Source organism: Mus pahari, chromosome 13 (assembly GCF_900095145.1).
Source record: "Mus pahari chromosome 13, PAHARI_EIJ_v1.1, whole genome shotgun sequence".
NCBI lineage: Eukaryota > Metazoa > Chordata > Mammalia > Rodentia > Muridae > Mus > Mus pahari.
In genome coordinates, this window is record NC_034602.1 from 63,206,133 (window position 1) to 63,212,200 (window position 6,068).

The following is a 6,068-nucleotide window of genomic DNA, read 5'->3' on the forward strand; positions in this document are numbered from 1 at the left end:
AGGGAGGGAGGGAGGGAGGGAGGGAGGGAGGAAGGAAGGGAAGTAATTACTAGTTCTCCCAAACTACAACAAACGGTTTACCATTTGCAACATCAGAATCTCAGAGGAGGAAGAGGGCAGAGCTGACACAATGTTCAAAGAAATAATGGCCGAAACTTTTCACGTTGGGCAAATGATGTAAAGATGCCAAAGAGTAGGAAGTTGAACAAACCTCATACAAAGAAATTCACACTAAGACACACTACAGCCGAACTTCATAGTTCTCTTGAAAGCAGAGAAACACAACACTGACCTTACACAAGAAAACAACTCCCATGATAGCTGGTTTCTCATGGGAAACCTGGCACAGAGGAATGGGAGAGATTTCCAGAGAGCTGAAAGACAGTAGCTGTCAGTCAGCCCAGAATTCTACAAATAGCCAGAATGCCCTTCAACAAATGAAAGACGAGGCAAGATAGTCTCAGATCAAAGAAAATTAACAACGTGAATCTTTGCTGGGCAGTGCAGGTGCACACCTTTAATCCTAGCACTTGGGAGGCAGAGGCAGGTGGATCTCTGAGTTCAAGGCCAGCCTGGTCTACAGAGTGAGTTCCCAGACAGCCAGGACTACACAGAGAAAGCCCATGTTGAAAGCAAAACAGACAAACAAAAAGCATTTATCGTCAGCTGATCTACCCCAAAAGAAAATCAAAAGGAAGATCTAAAAGTAGAAAAGAATCGATCAAGGAAGGACTCCTGGAGTATTAAACAAGAGGAACAATAAACAGCAAGAACACAGGCAGCTCTGTCGGAAGACCCTGCTTTAAGGTTGCCGCCCACTGTCTGTCTCCTAATAGCTCTTGGAGCTCGCAGCAAAATGGAGGACTTCCTTTCCAGTGGGGCTTCCCCTTCTCCACTGACCTTATCGGGAGCCTGTCTCTGAGCACAGGTGACACACCTTATCTGGAGGAGGACCATGCACAGAGCTTCCTGCGAGTGCTACATGATTCAGCACACAAGTTCCGCTCGGTCCTTCCCAACGTATAACAAATTAGGTACTGTGTTACACCCAGTCAACCTTCCCACCCATAGCCCCAAACCCCTTATACACCCTACCTTCTGAGCAATAAAGAGGCACTCTCTCACTGACGCCATCTCTCATTCTTCTGTGATCTCGGCCATCAGACTCCTGCTCACCCCTACCTCCACCCTGGTGGGCCAATAGCCAAGGACTCCTGAGGAGAAGAGGCACCCACACAGCGTGTTAATTCGCTCCTGCTCTCTCTGACCTGTAACGGTGGACTGAGACAAAGATTGTGATAATTGAGTTGCTGGAAACGGATCCGTGGGATCCTACATGGATGGGTAAGATAAAGGTTGTCTAAATACAGGAAGGGGACTAAAACATCCATGTTTCCTCACCTGGAGAAAAACGGTGTCACCAATAGAGGTTGCAAAAATAATGTAAAGCCTGAAGTGGCTCTTAAGAAGCTATACAGTATACAGAGATAGCTCAGCTGTTAAAGAGAACTGGCTGCTCTTCCAGAGGACCTGCACTCACACACTGGCTCACAACCATCTGCAGCCAATCCCAGGGAATCAGAACACAGCAAAACATGCATGTTCTTCAAGTGTCTATGAATCACATAACAGGACAGACCAGAGCTGGGTTACCACCACAAGCCGCATCAAGACAGACCGTAAACTGGGTCACCACAAACTACACCAAGTCAAACGACAACTAGGTCAGAAATCAAACCACCACAAAACTGCAAATAACTGCAATCATACATGCTGTCTTTTCTGATCATTCAGAGAAACAAAAACAAAAACCAAAAAAAAAAACCACTTCAAACCCAAATATATAATACAATAACAAAAATTAATAAGATAACTTAATACAGTGGTGTGTGTATTAAATCCTAGCACTCCAGAGGCAGAGACAGAGGCAGGAAGAACTCACTGTGAGAGAAACCTGGTCTATATATTAAATTCAGAGCCAACCATGGCTACATAGGACAACCCTGTCTCAATAAATAAATAAATAAATAAATAAATAAATAAATTTAAGAATGGAAATATCTCCAAGCAATATTTGGAACTAAATAATGTACTTGCCAGTAAGCCCAAGATCAAAGAGGTCTCAAGAGAACACAAAAAGCATAATAAGTAAAAAGCAAAATACAGCATTCACACAAACAAATAGCAGCAAAGGACAATTTTATAGCAGTACATGCATGCATTAGGAAAGAGTCACATCTCAAACTGATAATCTGAGCTCCTTTGTAAGAATCTAGAAATTAATACAAATGCAAAGCTAACGGGAGGAAATAACTGAGACTGAGACAAGTGTCAGTGAAAGAAACAGCTTTGTAAGAATGGTTATTTTTATTTTTTAGATTATAATTACATCATTTCTCCCTTCTCTTTTCAACCTGTAAGCTCTCCCATGTACTCCCCCTTACTCTCTCAAAATCAAGGCTTCTTTTCTTTATTAATAATGTGTGTATGTGTGTGTGTGTGTGTGTGTGAGAGAGAGAGAGAGAGAGAGAGAGAGAGAGAGAGAGAGAGAGAGAGAGACCGGCTAGCAGTGAAAACCATCTAACAAGGCTCACAGTAAGATGAAGACTAAGACCAGAACAGAGCTAGGGTGCATGACTGTAAGGAATGGTGGAGATGGGGATAGGTCAGGGACCTGGTTGGGGACCACCCCTAGGGAGGCAGAGTCACCTTAAAGCACTGCATGCACTCTTTCTTCCCAGAATTCCTATCCCCAGTGCGATCCCCAGCAGCTGAGAGGCCCTGAGACTGGCTGGGTTTGACCCCCTTTTCTAAGGCCTGAGTCAGACACGTAAATACTTCCTTCTCTTCTGTCTTTTCTGTTCAGGTGGCGGCCAGAGTACGAATGTTGTTTTAAACCCCCTAACTGATGTTTGGGGTTTCCTTTCTCTTACTAACCTTCCCCTTTCCTGGTAGGGCGGGCTGCTGACAGGTGGTGGGCTCCTTCTTCTCCAGCCTCATTCCGACATCCCTGCTAGCATCCGGCCCCTCTTCCCTCCTCCCCTTCCCTAAGCTCCCTGCAGCGGGGGGCTTCCCTCCACCCNCCCNCCCNCCCCCAGCCACTCCTTCTCCTTTACAACCCCGCTATTCTTGATGTAGGCTTCCTTTCCCTCTGCTGAGCTCCTGCTTTTCTCACTATGTTTCTTCTGTTCTCTGGCCTCTGCCCTACTCCCCTGCCTCTCTCTCAGATAGCCCTGGTCAAGCCCAGTCTGCTGGCCATGTTCAGCCTACTTTCTCTGAACTCAGCCAGATACCTATGACAGCTCTCTACTCTCCTTCTCCCCCTCCCCCCGCCTCCCCCTCCCCTCTCCCTCTTTCTCCCTCTCCCTCTCTCTCATCTACAATAAAAACCTTCCCCTTAACCATACTGTGGAACGGTCATGTTGTGGGTTTATCCCCCAACTTCCTGGTGTAAGAATGGACACAGGGAGGCTAGCCAACTAGATCATCTTGTGGGTAGGAAGATTTATTTGGGGAATTCAAGCCGCCAAGGCTAAGGGTTGGGGATGAGCAGAGAGAATAGCAAAAGGCAGGAACTTGCCATATATGCAGCAGGAAGAGGCAGGTAAGTTGGAACAGCCCAGGAACTAAAGTAGTGAGAGGGGAAGGCTCGGGGGACAGAACAAGCTGGGAGATAGCATGGGGGTTTCCGTCTGTTTCAGGCCTGTTTGAGTTCAGAGGGAGCTAAATACTCCCTTGTAAGAGGTAGTCGGCTGCAGGAAGTAATGGCCTTTCCTGATGAACGGGACACGCCTTCACAAGGTTTCTGAGGGCGCCGGTTTTAGGCTCTGTTTATCTGCTATCTGCTAGCGCTCCTTCTGATTACTCTGCGAGAGTCCAGCCTCAGCTGAGCCCAGGCTGTCCTTTAGGGCACTGTCAGTGGGACTGCTACTTTTGGAGCCCACTTTGGACCTAACATCTGGGACTACATCAAGCTGTGATTACTGCTTAATTCCAAGGAAGTAGGTAGCCAAAATGCGATTTCTTGCCAGGCTGAAAGCCGATGATGTTTAGCTTAAAAAAAAAAAAAAAATCAGTAATACAGCACATGTTAAACTCCAGTGTTATGAACTGGTTCCATGTGCTGTGTAAACCCGCAAAGCTGTGCACACATGGTATTTTCCAGGGTCCTCCACCCAGAGGTACTCAGCAAGTAAATCCCAGCTTACAGTTATTTTGTGTTCTTTGTGTTAAAGTGGAAGAACATTTTGCCTGTTCTAATTAATCCCTTTCTTCCAGGACTAATTTTAACACTAAATCTGTGAAGGTGCTAGGAACAGCTTGTTTCCTGTGTTTTCTCTGCTTTCAGGTAGGTCCCCTGTCACACAAAACACAATCGATGGCAAGTGGGCAGTCCCCATTCAACTTCTTGTTTGGCTTCTCATGTTGGGAACAAAGTCCATTGGGAAATTTGTCAAACCAGGCACAGGGCTCTGATTATTAGGATAACAGCCCTCTGGATCTTGTTCAAGAGGTAAAAAGTAAGTAAATAAATAACAGCTTTTTCCTTTATTTTCTTCCCCTATTCGTCCATTTTGAGCATCTATATTTTGAACTTTGAGACAAACACTATAAACTGTCCTCTCTGAGATTTCTTCTTCAACAGGCACTGTTTTGTGAAATTGGCACCCACTGGGTAAGTTCACCTTCCAACTTTCCAGGAATCACTCATTGAACTGTCAAGTGGATGAATAAATTAATAAATTTCTCTTTGTGAGAGAATATTGGCTGATAAACTCAATTCTATCTTTAAAATTAATCCCTTTATCACCGTTCTTTATAAGTTCCCAAATTAACTTATGAAGAAGAAGAAGAAGAAGAAGAAGAAGAAGAAGAAGAAGAAGAAGAAGAAGAAGGCAAAACAAAAAACAAATAAACAACAACAACAACAAAAAAACCCTAAGAAAGTTCTTGAACATCCTATGGAGATGAAACTTGGGTCCTCTGAGACAGGCAGAGACATCCAAAAGGCCAGCTTAAAGGGTTGTTAACTTGTTATGTATCCCAAGTGGTGGCACTTTGGCCAAGCATCAATAGTAAGATAGTATAAGCATGTAGATGTAAAAAGAAAACAAAAACAAAACTCCACAGCTCTCACCTTAAAGGGAGTAAGAGACAATTTATTCTAGAGCCGTGTCAAGTGACTATGGCCCCAAGAACACAGATTTAGGTTGCTCCAAATTCCATATTTCATCACGGAATCAGTTTCATAGTTTTAAACTAAGCAAGTCATAAACCTAGGTCATACGTTTTATAAAGCGGTGGTGCGAGGCGGTGGGTGGCGTATTTATAATTGACAGTGGGAAGCCGGCCAGGAGACTTCTAGTCTATGGCAATTCTACTCACTGCAAATAGAGTCTCACCCATCCCCACGGAGCAGGGAGGGGATCTGTAGAAGGAGCAAGTTCCCTAAACTGACTGTTCTCTACAGTGTGTTGGGTAAAAATGTGGGCAAATGTTAAAAGGCTTCCTTTCACTCCCTTTCTTTGTTCAACTACATACTAGATTTTCATGTTAGGATTTGTACATAAGCTGCCCTTTGCCATTTGGTTGGAGACCCTCACACAAGCACTCTCAGGAAGGGTTATCATGTTAACCTTTTTGAACACACTATCGAAACAGCGTTGGACCTTATTAAAATGTACGTACTCGAATTTCACAATAATAGTTTTCTACATGAACTTTGTTTTATTTTTTCTTGGGGGGGGCTGCCCCATTGGGCCCATGCTAAGGCACCCCGTACTTCAGGTATCAGCCGTGTGACAGGTTTAGTATAAAAGGAAGTTTATTTGAGACCAGAGAAGGGAATCTGGGGAAAGGAATAGAGGCAGAGGAAAAGATAGAAGACAGAACGACAAAAAGAGAGAGAGAAAGAAGGGAAGGGGCCAGCCAGAAATATGGGGAGATGGACAGGGAGGGGGAGGGGGAGGGGAGGGGAAGAGGGGAAGAGGGGGAGAGGGAGAGGGAGGGAGAGAGAGAGAGAGAGAGAGAGAGAGAGAGAGAGAGAGAGAGAGAGAGAGAGAGAGAGA